Here is a 15,101-nt window from a genome sequence, read left to right on the forward strand (position 1 = left end):
TAGAATTATTCTCCTTATGTTGGATAAAATTCTAACAAACTAGATGACACGTAATTTGTTATACAAAAATACTCCAGAAAATACTGCAAACATATGAAAATATATCTAATGAAGGTTCCAAAATTGAGTATATATATATATATATATGAATATATGAATATGTAACGTATTTGGTCTAGGAATTAATTAGTGCGGGTGGACAAGAGATGGCGCAACGAACGGAGCGTCCCACAGTTCCGTGTATCCACACATGTGTTGCAAACCCCTGTCATCGCGTATCGTTCGTAGTATAGGGCAGTGGATTAAAGCGTCAACAACACCAGTTTGTAGTTAAGTGAACATGGCGCAATTTGTGCCTGATAAAGTGTTTTTGCGGGGTGTCCTGCTGCATTACTTTAACATGCAGAAAAGTGCGACTGAAAGTCATCGTATTTTGGTGGAAGTGTATGGTGACCATGCTCTAGCTGAGCGAACGTGTCAGAAGTGGTTTGCACGGTTTAGAAGTGGTGATTTCGGCTTGGCAGACCAAGAGCGAGCTGGACAGCCAAAAAAATTTCAAGACGAAGAATTGACAGCATTGCTCGAGCAGGATTCGTGTCAAACGCAGGAACAACTTGCAGCAGCATTAGGCGTTGATCAAACAACAGTCTCCAAACGCTTGAAAGCCATGGGAATGATTCAAAAGATGTCACATTGGGTTCCACATGAATTGAAAGACAGAGGCGTTGAAAGACGAAAAACCATTTGCGAATTGCTGCTTCAACGACAGAGCAGAAAGGGGTTTCTGCATCGAATTATTACGGGTGATGAGAAGTGGATCCATTACGAGAACCCTAAACGAAAAAAGGCCTGGGTGAAACCAGGTGAACCAGGTCCATCACAACCAAAACGAGATATTCACTGTGCAAAGGTTATGCTGTGCATATGGTGGGATATGAAAGGTGTGGTGTACTATGAGCTGCTGCAACCGGGTGAAACTATGAATGGAGAACGTTATCGACGACAATTAATGCGTTTGAAGCAAGCTCTGGCCAGAACACGACCAGAATGGGAGAACAGACATGATAAACTTATTGTTCAACATGATAACGCTCGCCCACATGTCGCAAAACCGGTCAAAACCTATTTAGAAAATGTCGGATGGGAAGTTTTACCCCACCCGCCGTATTCACCAGACGTTGCTCCTTCGGACTACTACTTGTTCGATTGCATGAACAACGATTTGATTGGACAGCGGTTTACTTCTTCAGAAGATATCGAAACATGGGTCTCTGACTGGATCGCTTCCAAGGATGAGGACTTCTTTCGCCACGGAATCCGTACATTGCCTGACAGATGGGCGAAAGTGGTGGCTAGCGATGGACAATATTTTTCTTAAGGTATTTATGTATTTTGTGTTTGTACTACAGCTTCAATGTGTGCGTACCAACCGCACGAATTAATTCCTAGACCAAATAAATAAGAAAAAAAGAAATATACATACACTTATCGAATATTGAAAAATTATTGCCCTTTCAATATGTTAACTATCATATGGAGAGGACAAACTTTTCCCATAAGCTTACGAAACAGATGAAGTAGTCACTAAACCTGTCTATTGTCTACTTCATTTGTTTTCTGAGCTTATGCAAACCGTCTGTCTTCTCTGTGTGATCAAGTCAACACGTCGAAAGTGCAATACCGTTGGTGTTAGGAATCACCGTGCAGCTGGTGTTAGGAATCACCTACCAAACGTTGTCGGTATTGTTTTGAAACGCCTTGTATAATGCACACAAAATGACAGTGTAAGGCACTCATCATTTCTGTTTTCTTTGGATAATTCGATGCTCTTTGTTAAGTAGTCCTCATTTTCCACTCCAATGAAGGAAATGTCTTGAGGAAACAGGGAAGGGCTGTTCTAGTCTACACAGAATGACAACTGCCAACGCTTTTTAAACGTCAGTTTAAGTAGGCCAGGAGAAATTCCTCCCGATCCGCGTCATGAAATTGACTGTCCGTACATTGCCCTCAGACTCTTCGACAATCCCTGAAAAGAAAACAATTAGCTGATCATAAGATTGAGATGTCAATAAGTTAAAAACAGATACCATCCATCTTGACTTGACTGAAGTTTTACCTCTGGCTATCTTACAGCCCCAAATCTGAACTTCCGCGAAACACTCCTTAAATGGGCTAGGACCCACCAGCCGGCCTTTGAGTGTGAATGATACGTGGTCAGCGTGTCGGCTCCTACGACCGTTGCGATGGTCTGCGCGATCAGGTTTCAGTACATCTCTACTCAAATGAGTTTTTCAATTGCCTCACTGTACGAAGTAAACACCATTAATTTTTGAGCTTCCACCGGGAAACAAACCCAGAACCACGCACGAAAGGTGAGCATACTAGTCACTAGACCATAAACGAGCTTTATTTCTATCAATATATTGAAACAACAAATATTTGAAAGAGCATGAGCATAACAAATACTATAGGATTATCAACTCCGTGAACTTGTCTCAACACCGTGGATTCCTTAGTTTTCAGATGGACACGGAGTTGAGAAAATCGAATATAGTTTATCTTTACCGGCCCACTTTTTAACCAGTACATGTGAGTAATTGTGTACGAATTTCCTACGTTAAGGCGTAGGTTCCTCAAAGGAAAGAAGGTATATACCATACAAATACATTCAGTAATAAATACCATGGTGTTGAGTATCAATTAATATACGCACCTGCTTTCCACACACAAAAATATTTTTCCTATAGCTTTTAACACATGCACACAACTTTTTCTGTTCTTCAGTCAAACATATCTGCCTTGTCTTCTTGTGGGTGTTGCCAATGTGTGTGAGAGCAATGATAATTTTTTCTATTGCCATGGAGTTGAGACGAAATAGAGGTGATAGAAACGAAGCATAGTCAAGCTTTCGAAAATAATCGTTATAAAGGTTTACTTTCCACAAAACCGAAACATTGAAGTGTTCTCTTCCATTTAATTACCATTAAATGATGTTTGATTTGCGACTTCAGTTGTAATTTATTGATTAAAATCAGTCAACTGTAGTCTGTGACAGCCCACGGTGTTGAGAAATTGGGTAATAATTATTTTTTTACGTATGTTTCGTGTTATATTTGCAAACTGTTATACATGGCATACCTACTTTGTGACGGTTACTACCAAACAAAATAAAAATGAGGTGATTCTTTCTAGTAGTAGTTTGAAGAAATGCCCGTGACAGAAAATTTCCCTTTTTCGTGGAATCACCCATATATACACGCTAATAATATTTAAAAATTTCAAAATGAGGCAAGGTCTGTTCCCACATTTAGATTTAAGCATTAATATTTATGTATTTCTACAGTAATAAAATATATTGTGACAACTGTTTCAAATCAAATTATTTCAACTGAAAATGAACATCCTTTGCTGTTTATTATTAGGAAAGAGCCATAAATATATTTAGATTTGAGTTTTATTATCTGTGTAACTGGATGTTGTTGGTGGGCAACTCAAAAGTTAAATGTAAACAATTAGAGCTTTTAATCAAACACGATTTTAACCTATAATGTATAATACGTCGAACGCAACAACTAGTACTAAATATTATAATCAAACTTACTAATCTTATACGTACATACATACTCCTATGTCCATCAAAACTTGTTAGCTGGTCTATGTACTTCGGTCAAAATACTCGACTGTCTTTCATCAATAGTGGAAAGAGAGATTTATTATATTCAAAAAGTTGGTCGCATGTTAGATGATGTAACTCCAGTGGAAATCAAAATTACATACCCACTGAAGGTATCTAACTTAAGCCTTGTTTAACCTTGTTCTTTCATGTATTTTATTCTATTAATAATACAAAATAGAGGGAGTTTTAATTAATACTATTTTAAAAATATAAGTATACTGGTGCTAATATTTGCTCAAAACATTTTTTTCTATTGCTTTCGTAGGGTAGAAAATGTAGGGTAGTTCGTAGAATACTTATGACTAATAAAGGTGGTACCCACTTGACGAAAGTTTGAGAAATGTTGCTCTAACCAATCAACCCATTTACTTGATGCAACAGCTACACAATGATTTTCTATTTTAGCGTTTCACTCCTCACAGTCCTACAGATAAACCTAATCTGATGGTATTTTCGGAAGTAATTTAAGACAGGAAGATTTATTTCAGATGAGAGTTGTGAGCTATGAAATGTCGTTTTTGGGCATTAAAAATAAAACAGCAATAATTTATTACCAAAAGACGTATTTAATCAACGTAAGTGTCTATGGTAGAAATACGGTGTATACTGCTCCCAGTGAGCGACAAATTCCTCCATATCTTTATAAAATATGTCTTGGGGTCTGAATGTGATAAAAGCTCTAAAGTCATTTTTCATGGCATTTGCATTATCGAAACCATTTCCACCAAAATGTGCCTGTAGGGCCCAAAAAATAGTCCGTAGGGTTGAGATCAGGGGCATATAGTGAATATAGGACGATTTCGTATCCCATCTCACGAGGCTGTGTGACAGTTATTCTTGCCTTATGAAATCGGTGTAATGCAACAAGAGTAGCTCCTTTCTGTTGACTAATGAGGTTGCTGCTGGCATAATTTTCAGTACATACGAGTGATTTCTGTACTATATGACTATGCTGTTGTAACTGCTTTCCAGATCTGCTCCTGTTGTCCAACTGTTTGATACTTTTGAAACCTCTTGCCATGCCTGGTTAAGACATGAAAGAACATCTCCAAAAAGGAATTACAGAACTCTTCCCTCATCGTTCTCAGGTTTCAACAATGAAACGGGCATGAAGTACCGAGAGGTTCGGATATCTTGTCTCAAAATCCTCGTGGACATCCAGAAGATCGCTCAGACCGCGACACACAGAAATGCTATTAACATGTGAGACGACAAACACACTGGATAAAATAATAATATACTTATTTATTAGATGCACAATAAGTATTAAAAAAATAATTATGCAGAGGAAAAAAATCACTATATATATGTAATTTCATATATATTTCGGAAATAAATCGGTTGTTTCCTCCTTTCATTAATACATATGAAATCACAACCGTTAAAGGTGTTCTCAATATATAGACATTGGATTGTCCAAGCAGAGCAGCTTAGGCTGTGGTACAAGTCATGTGGTCTGAGTAGAGAGCACCGACTGCAGGAGTGAGAGTTTGGCTGTTCTGGGAAGCGAACTGGGTGGCGTAGTGGTTAACGCATCGGCACGGTATGCCGGAGATCCCGGGTTCGAATCCCGGTCCAGTCAAGCCACTTTTTCACTCTTTGTAAGTTGTTTAATTCGCACCTAAAGAGGATTGTGGTGTGTAAAATAAATCGCTTGCTTCCTCCTTTCATTAATATATGAAACCACAACCGTTAAAGGTGTTCTCAATATATGGACATTGGATTGTCCAAGCACAACAGCTTAGGCTGTGGTACAAGCCATGTGGTCTGAGTAGAGAGAATGTTTGGCTGTTCTGGGAAGGGAATTGGGTGGCGTAGTGGTTAACGCATCGGCACGGTATGCCGGAGATCCCGGGTTCGTGTCCAGGTCCAGTCAGCCAATTTTTCACTCTTTGTGAGTTACTAAAAATACACTTCACTTCTCAACAACACAGAATAGCTCTTGTAAATCTTTATGTGTCCGAATAAAATTTTATATTTTGGAGATCACTATAAGCACTTTTCTCACACCATTAAATGATGCATATTGAGGTCAACATTGTGGGGTAGCACTGGGAGTAATCCCACGAAGTAGATTCCTGACTGCTGTGATGAGAATCCAATACAAAATTCGCAGTAGCAATTCAATGGAATAAATGCCTGCAGTCGCAATATATAATTCATATGGTTGATAGGAACCGCTAACAACTTATACGAACTTAGTCAAAGGACTAAGGAATTCACTGAATAGGGCTAGTCGCTAACAAAGTCCTTGGACGACTATATTGTAACTTGTGCCCCTTCATGTAACTATATGATGAACCGAACAAGCATAGTGGCTACGTCGACATGTGGAGAAAAACTCCCCAAGTTGAAATACTCGGGGAAGTAACCTGTATGAATATGTAAATCAAACGTTAAAAGAATTTCCGTTAATTCATAGTTCATTGGCCACAATGTAGGAGACGAGAATAGTTCAAATGCGAGAACTTTGAGATAAGAACATACTGGGCAATATTGGTTGGCGCCTGTCAGACGTTCAATGCACCTAGACTGCTAATATTTCCATAAGTAATCGAAAAAAATAGTTTCAAATAATTGAGTGAGTAGTCTATGCATATTAATGAGTAAGGAAGCAACACTGAAATGTTTAGATAGTCGAAACACAAATTCTCACACACATATAATTGAGAAAATGAATATTGCCTTTGTAACTCACTGAAATCTTTTCACTGAGAAACACCGTTTAGCATATATGTATTGGTGAACAATGAAAGGTTCTTTTGTCATTACTAGTGAGAAAAAATCAAGCTGTCGGCCGTTTTCATCGAAGAAAAGAAATGACTATTGTTGCAAGAATAAAATATAAATCGAAGAATGGTTTCTGTCCTTCAAAAATATACAGAGCGTCCCAAAAATACTTATATAACCCGGTAACGGTTATACTGTGATGGTTTGATCAGCTTCCACAAAGTTAGTGCATTACATCAGGGGCAGTCCACCAAAGAGTGGCAATAGTCTCACGTTACGGTATGATGAACTAATGTGTCCATGTTATTCCCTAAACTGCTGAGGGACAAACACTTCCATTCACTACTGCTTGCACTATTACCAAGTTAATGTGGCACCCATTGATCATTTTCTTACATCTTCTATTGCCTTCGGTTGGTTGGATTGCGAAAACGTTTCATCTTTGCACCAAGCTGTCGCAACGTTTAACAAGGTCTGAGTGAAAGAATGCTAACTTCAAGACTGAAAGTGTATGGATCTTTTAGTAGCAGACTGGGTAGTGCAGTGGTATCTGAAGATCCTGGATTTGAGTCCCGGTCCAGTTATGTACTTTTTCACTCTGTGTAACAAAAAGAATTTCATTACATTTTTAATTTTTTAAATTTACTTAATAAGCATCTTATTTTGTTTCTTTTTGATTGTATAACCCTTTCCATGAAACCAGACGTAAGAATGCGACGTAGCTAAGATCAGCTTTGGGAACAGTTATTTGCGAATGAGTATAAGGGAATTAATTGCACAAAGAAGGTGGTGTCACGATTTATATGAACGGATATTAATCCATCGTTTTTGGGGTCAAGAAAGGAATTTAGCTTTATCTCGGTTTTCAGATTTTTGGAAAAAGGGAACGGGAGGGAGCCCACACTAATACTAACCATTTTCACGAAAAGGACTAATTCTAGTCTTTGGGTACCTGAAGCTGATTTACCCACATTTCTACTTCCAGACTTCCTTGAACTTTTTATCTGAACAACTAAATAAAATTCATCACAGCAAGTTTACTACCGAATTGGAGAAAGATAACCAAATAAATTCCTTAGATATCACTACATTCAGGATGAAAAATAAATTCTACAGGGAAAAATAAATAAATTCTAAATCTTCAGGAAACAAAGTGCCTTAAGTCAGCTTACTCGTTTACGATTAGGACGGATAGGGGAAATTTCTTTCTTCGAGTACATAATTTAGTCTTCTTAAATGGATATTTTGAATTTAGTTGGATATACGGAAATTATAGGCGTTAAACATTTTCAAGTAGCACAATAAAAGAAATAACAACAGGGAAAACGATAATTCTGTAAAGTGGACTTCCTTTCCATTATACCCACATTATGTTATTAACGTCAGAAAGCTGCTAAAAAGTATGGCTTTACAATTGCTTTCATATCTTCCGTAAACTTATAAAAGAATTTGACCGGATATAAAAAATATTATGTGTACAGCCACGAACGTAAATAAGTAGAGGTTGGAGCCATAAGAAATAAAGATTCTTATCTCTACTTATTTATGTTCGTGACTACAATCAAAATGTACGAATTTATTTAGCAATGTTCAATGCCTACAAACCTGCACTGGAATGACAAAAAGGAATGTAACAACTACGATCGAGGGACTCAAAAGACTAAGATCTCGCGGAATCAGGTTTATCTAAAGCACAGTATTATCCACATCTATGCATACCATTAAAACGTTAAAACTGCTTTATAAGACTGTCAAATTAAAGAGTAAAAGTAAGATACTAGGAATGGATGCGTTATACTGTAAAGGACTTTTTGCATCCATCAATGTCTAAAATTAAGAAATAAAATCTGTCATGAAAGAAAATATAAAACAGAAAACATACAGACAGTGATAGAAGCACTAGAGTAAAGTTAGTAACACAGTGGGATATTAATCTTTTCTTGCCGGGGCTACGCCGCAAGGGTGAAAAAGGCAAAGTTAGTATGAAAGAAAAAAGAAATAAAATACTTGTAGGATTGTCAACTAAACTAGAAACTAAAAATACATTTAGTGACAACAGACATGCGATAAACACATAGGAGGAAGCAAGAAATTGCTTAAGTATAAGCACTAGAACAATCACAATGTGGGTAGGATATGAAGGTAATGAAGAAACAAAATACACGAGAAATAGTTCAGTCGTCATCTCCGAGCAGTGTTCGTGAATCTGCTTGTAGGGCAAAGTCAGTTTGAAACTGAGCATGATACGGACAATTCACAAAAAAAGATGTTACGATGGTGGATCTTCTCCAAGAAGTAGAGATCTATGTGTTAAGTTTGAATGTCTAATGCGAAGTTGAGTTAGAACTTGTTTCTATTGTCGAGATCTTGAACTAGTGGTTCAGACACCAAGTGCAAGTCTGAGTACATATAATTTATTGTTGGCATCCTGGTCCCATTCGAACTGCCAGCGCTGATGGAACTAAACAGTGAATAGCGAGCGCAGACCCGTGCTGAGTATGCCGATATGAAGTTCTCTTCCTTCTTGGGGGCAACTTTTGCTGCACGGTCTGCCTCTTCATTAGCAGATATGTCAAAATGGCTAGGAATTCAGCAGAGTTGTAGCTCACATCCCTGTATCTACGATATGATACGCTAATAATCTATGATATGATACGCTAATAACACTAGTCAACAAGATTTTGGCACAGAATTGAAAATACCTGATTCTAATAGAACTTTTCACGTAGAATTCGAATCTGCAATCAGTTTTTCTCCATCACTCTCAGTTTCCCCGTGACAGAGGTATTTTCGGGAAATTTCCCTTTTTTAAAACCATTTTCATACCTGTAGCTCGGGTACCCTTAGGTATATAAACACACAAGTTATATTGTATGTCAGCTTCATTTATACTTAGTAACCTCTCTAAGTTTCATAAGAATCACATTATTCTTTCTAGAGAAATAAACATATTTATATGAGAATATGCTATGTGTACCGTTCATTTTACCATATACGTTAGTGCAGATAAAATCACATATAACTTCCATGAAAATTACAATATAAGCACGGTTTATATCTCATTGTACTTTCAATAAAACATATTTTCAATGATGTGTACACCATGTCGCCATTTTTGTATGAGGGAATTTCTAGAGGGATTTTGTTGGAAATTCCCTCAAAAAAGTAGTTTATAAGATTTTTTTTGTCTCAACTTGCTATTTGTATATAGTGATACAGTAACTGCACTAAAACATAGTTTTATGTCTACTTAATAAATAATGTTAATTTCATGTGAATCGCATTATTCTGTCTAGAGATATAAACTATTGTGACTATTTATAAAATGAAATGAAATATTTGAGGTTTACGTCCCACAGTTATGCCGGTTAGGCTAAAGGAGACGGTGATGATGAGTAATGAATGAAATGATGGAATGAAGAAAGTGGGAGGAAACGGGAGAACCCCGAGAAAACCAACGCACACGGTGTTTGTCCACCACAAAGTTCACTTGGCGGGGGCTGGGATCAAACCCGTGACCCCAAGCACCAGAGGTGAACGCTCTACCACTGATGTGTCTATTTATACGTAATAAAGAATGTACTATGCAAGACTGGCAACAATGCATAAAAAAAATTGATGACTCACGTAGCCTGATGATTGTTAGTAGCGTTGAGTGAGGGTCCAAGCTGGACGTGTTTTAGATGTGGCCGCGTGTAAGTTGAAATGTTTGTGTATTGTGGAGTTCGAATAGATTGTGTTGTGTGGTGATGCAATGAGTTAGATTACGTTTGTGCTGCTTCATGATTGATGGAGTGTAGATTCGTGTGTGTATGTGTGTGTGATACCTTACAGGATACAAGATGCCGAGGAAGTGTGTAAATCACCCGGACAATTTCTGTTATGTATGTGGGGAGCTGACATTAAATCGCAACGTCGATGTTTTACTCCACTTGTGAGGAAGTGTTATCAGTTATATTTTAGTTGCTGTGTAGATCAAGATAAGAATTGGGCTCCTCACTACATTTGTTGTACTTGCGTGAAACGTCTGACAGGGTGGGCAAAGGTGAACGAAACATGAACTTCGCAGTACCGATGATCTGGAGGGAACTACAAGATCATTCTTCAGACTGCTACTTTTGTATGACACAGATAAAAGGAATAACCAGTAAATCTAAGCACACAGTACAGTACCCTAATTTGCCATCAGCAATTAGGTTAGTTCCACATAGTGCAGAATTACCTGTACCAGTACCTCCTGCTCATCTTACGGTAAATGAGGATTACGTACTTGAGGCAACTACTGATTCCAAATGAAGAAGATGATCCTACTTATGTAGGAAGCACATCTACATTGGATCCCCATCTGATAACTCAGGGTGAACTAAATCACCTCGTACGGGATTTAAAACTCTCCAAGATACAGGCAAAACTTCTTGCTTCTAGACTTAAAGGCTGGAATCTGTTCCATCGTGACACTAAACTGTGTATTTTTCGAAACCGTCATACAGAGTTTCAAAACTACTATTCTCAAGAAAATGATTTAGTGTATTGTAATAATGTCTGTTCTGTGATGGATACACTCGGACATGCACATATAAGTACAGAGTGGAGACTGTTTATTGACTCTTCCAAAACTAGTTTGAAGGCTGTGCTTTTGCACAATGGCAACAAATTTCCTTTAGTGCCTTTGGCTTATGCAACTAATATGAAGGAAACCTATGAAAACATCAAAATAGTGTTAGAAAGAATTCAGTATGAGAAATACAAGTGGACCGTTTGCTGTGATTTAGAATTTATTTCTTTGTTAATGGGTTTGCAGCTTGGTTATACGAAATATTGTTGTTTTCTCTGCGAATGGGACAGCAGGAGCAAAGCGGAACATTACATCAAGAAGGAATGGAAAAAGCGTGTATTAACTCCTGGACAGAAGAATGTTGTTTATTCCTCACTGGTGAGCCCTAATAAGATAATTCTAACTCCTCTTCACATAAAGTTGGGGCTCTTCAAAAACTTTGTTAAGGTAATGGACAAAAGTGATGCAGAATTTTGTAACCTCAAGGAAAAAGTTCCTCGGATTAGTGACGCTAAAATCAAGGAAGGGATTTTTGTAGGTCCCCAAATAAGATGTTTGATTCGTGACCAAAAATTTGAGGATCTCTTAACTACGGTTGAGAAAGCAGCTTGGTGTCCATTTAAATGTTTAACAGAGAATTTTTTAGGAAACAAGAAAGTCCCAAATTACCGTGAAATTGTGAGTGATTTCCTGCAATCATTCAAAGAAATGGGTTGCAACATGTCCCTTAAAGTTCACTTTCTAGACTCCCACCTAGATTTCTTTCCTGAAAACCTTGGTGCTGTTACTGATAAGCATGGGGAACGTTTCCATCAGGACATTTCCTCCATGGAGAAGAGATACCAGGGACAGTGGAGTTCACAAATGCTAGCTGATTACTGTTGGACACTCAAAAGGGATGTTCCAGAAGCCAAACACAGAAGAAAGTCGACAACTAAAACATTTTAGTTAAGGTAAGTAAGTGTTCATTTATTAAGAAGATACCACTCACTTATTTTGTATTATCTATTAAGTAGACATAAAATTATGTTTTAGTGCAGTTCCTGTTTCTCTATCACTATATACAAATAGCAAGCTGACAAAAATCTGATAAACTACTTTTTGGAGGGAATTTCCCACAAAATCCCTCTAGAAATTCCCTCATACAAAAAATGGCGACACGGTGTATACATCATTGAAAATATGTTTTATTTCAAATCTAATGAGGTATAAACCGTGCTTATATTGTAATTTTCGTGGAAGTTATATGTTATTTTATCTGCACTAATGAATATGGTGCCTTCCATTTCAACTCAGGCAAAAAAATATAAAATTGTACCATCACCATCTCAGATATTGTTGAAACTTTTTTTATAGCAACTAGACGTGTTTTTAAGAGACCCATATTTTTTTGTTTTGTCGAAAAAAATTTTCCCGCCAAGTAATGGGCCATCAAAGACGGGGAGTACAATTTATGAATTGGACAAGACATGGAAAATGGTCAACTTCGGAGCCTCACCATTCGGCTATGGAGACAGGTAGAGTTATAATTCTTGTTGTGGTATGTACTTAGGGATATAAATAAACTATATTTTATTATAGTTTGGTTTGCACATGCGTATCTTTTTGTACATAAATTAACAAATGAACGTCAATTTATCTGAAAAGTCGAAGTTTGCGAATTTTTTTCGAGCACTTCCGGTTCGAATTTTAAAATTCTGTTTTCACGGTTGGTAAGACCTAGCTACCCGCTTTCCGAAACAATTTTTGTATCGCTTCTGTGTGCAACCGTTTTGTCGCAAAAAATTCGAGAAATTGTAAAATTTTCAAAAGTCGCCATTTTTGGGCGCCATTTTCTCGAAAACACCATCTTTTAAAATTCTGAAATTTTGTCAGATGGTTCAACTTTACATGAATAATAAACACACCAAATATCATTCTCGACCAATGCTTCATGAATTAACTGCAGTCTCTTAAAGTTAGCGAAGTTTTATTAACTTTGATGTCACAGTTAGCAACACTGGGAACAATAAAAGTGCAATGATTTGATGATATTTGTGGTTCACAATCATTAAATGAAGAATAGAAGGTTTTCTTGACTGTTTTTTTTCATTATTTTCATTAAGAAGGCTCTCTGAAATAGTAAAATGAGCCTCCCCCTACTCCTCCGTTTTCTTAAACCGAAATAATCTGAGGTGGAAATTACGATTACGAAACTCACAAATTTCAAGTTCACTTACTTAAAATGGTCTTCGGAAACAAAATTTCACTGATTTTTTTAATTTTTATTTTTTATTTTTTACATAGACCAATCATTTGCTTGGTTGGTGTCTTCTTCGCTAATAGCATGTAACCGTGCACGTGCTCCAATAAGTGTTGGCTCACTCACAACTCATCCAGGAGTGGATCTAGGGGGAAGAAACTTTATTTTATATATAAATAAAACCGATCTTAGAGTTTGGAGCTCTTAAAAGTAGCTCTAAGTAGCAGTATTACCCCCCCCCCCTCTTACAGAAGTCCGTCCTGGATCCGCCCCTGCGTAGCACATTGTCGATAGTTACAAATGCTGAAGGTCCATATGGAAGCATAAACAGCACTTCAACTTCACGTAATTCATGATTTATTCATAATATTTCTGCTACGCACCACTGATTATCATACATATATGTATATAACAAAAGTTCCTTTTTGCAGATTTCTTAAATCTACACTTTGAATTGCAGATGTTCGATTTTGGGGGAAGCATGAAGTTAATTCATGGTGACCCGTTACTGCCATAAAAACTTCACCATTTTCCGAAAGCCAAAGATGACTTAGTTGAATACCAGTTACCGGTCGCATACTTTCCCTTTTTTAATTCCGGTAGTCGTCGAATTCAGTTCCAGGCAACAAAACGAGAGTAATACCCGGAGTTTGTACTTGCACTATACTCACGAATTCTTCTACGGTTTTAGTGGGGGCGCGGTGGCTCAGTGTTAGAGCGTTCACCTCCGGTGGTTGGAGTCCCTGGTTCGATCCCAGATCGCGCCGTGTGGGCTTTGTGGTGGACAAACACCGTGCTCGTGGGTTTTCTCGGGGTTATCCCGTTTCCTCCCACTTTCTGCATTCCACCATTTTACTCATTTCTCATAATCACCGTCTCCTTTAGCCTAACCGGCATAAGCGTGGGACGTAAAACTTCGATTTCATTTCATTTTTTTTCTTCTGTGGTTTTAATACTGTGTATCTGTATTTGCCTAATGTTATGCCGCGTTGCCACATTCTTTACGCCCCCCCCCCCCTTCAATACCGTCGCAGAGACCCTTGCATGGCCGGTTTCACTGCAAAACCAATGCTTTATCGGACCTGTCTGCATCTGGAACATCTGAAAGCTATTTTTAAAGTGGGATGCAGCACCATCAGAAATCACTGACACGATTTGGAAAATTGTAGACACTTATTTTCTCGTATTCAAACCTTTTTCTATAAAATATATTTTCGCTTTTCTTCGAGTATTTTTAGAATTTTGTCTATGGCTATGAGTACATAAGCCGAATCGTGTGTTTTATCGTCGTTTATTACAACAAAACTGTCAGCTGTTTCATATTCCGGTGATAACTCTGAATTTCACTTTGCAGAATAACAGTCCAGTTTTCAGCGAAGTCCATATGATGTAAAATAGAATTTGCATCTTGAAATTTTATACGGTGATTTTCGGTAGCAATTAATTCTCTTTGGATTTTCTTGATGTAGTCATGAATTACAATTCTTACAGTTAAACCAGCAATGTTCGATACGAAAACAGAAAGTGGCACAGTTTTTTAACGAGATTATTGTTTTCCCATATGGCATACGTAACACTTTCATTTTCATCAGGATCAATAATTAAAGACTCCACACTTATTCCTTCCACTCCAGGACATTCACCACATTCTTGAAGAAGACAGTTGTCATTTTCTACGGATCATACCACTAAAGGAAATAGGTCACTCATGACAGCTTCAATACAGGCTGCACCTTTGATTTGTAGCAACGCAGTAGCAGCTAACTTAAAATTTGCACAATACACACACACACACATACTTCCCTCGTAGGTTGCGGACTGACCCACTTTAGTCGAATACTGTAAAATTCCGAGTGGCCCATTCTTATGTTGGGATTGTTCTGTTTAAAAAGTCAGTT

General features: G+C 37.6%; 1 protein-coding gene and 1 non-coding gene across 4 annotated transcripts in view; one reads left to right on the forward strand and one right to left on the reverse strand.

The window, feature by feature from the left end:
• LOC145689537 (ectonucleoside triphosphate diphosphohydrolase 1-like) overlaps nucleotides 1–15,101 on the reverse strand; it is a 367,616-nt gene that overhangs the window by 332,452 nt on the left and 20,063 nt on the right. The window lies entirely within an intron of this gene.
• On the forward strand, nucleotides 5,186–5,258 carry TRNAT-GGU (transfer RNA threonine (anticodon GGU)). Its single transcript has one exon. It is a non-coding gene; the product is annotated as a tRNA-Thr (tRNA).

This window comes from Thermobia domestica, chromosome 1 (genome assembly GCF_964235325.1).
Source record: "Thermobia domestica chromosome 1, izTheDome1.hap1.1, whole genome shotgun sequence".
Taxonomy (NCBI): domain Eukaryota; kingdom Metazoa; phylum Arthropoda; class Insecta; order Zygentoma; family Lepismatidae; genus Thermobia; species Thermobia domestica.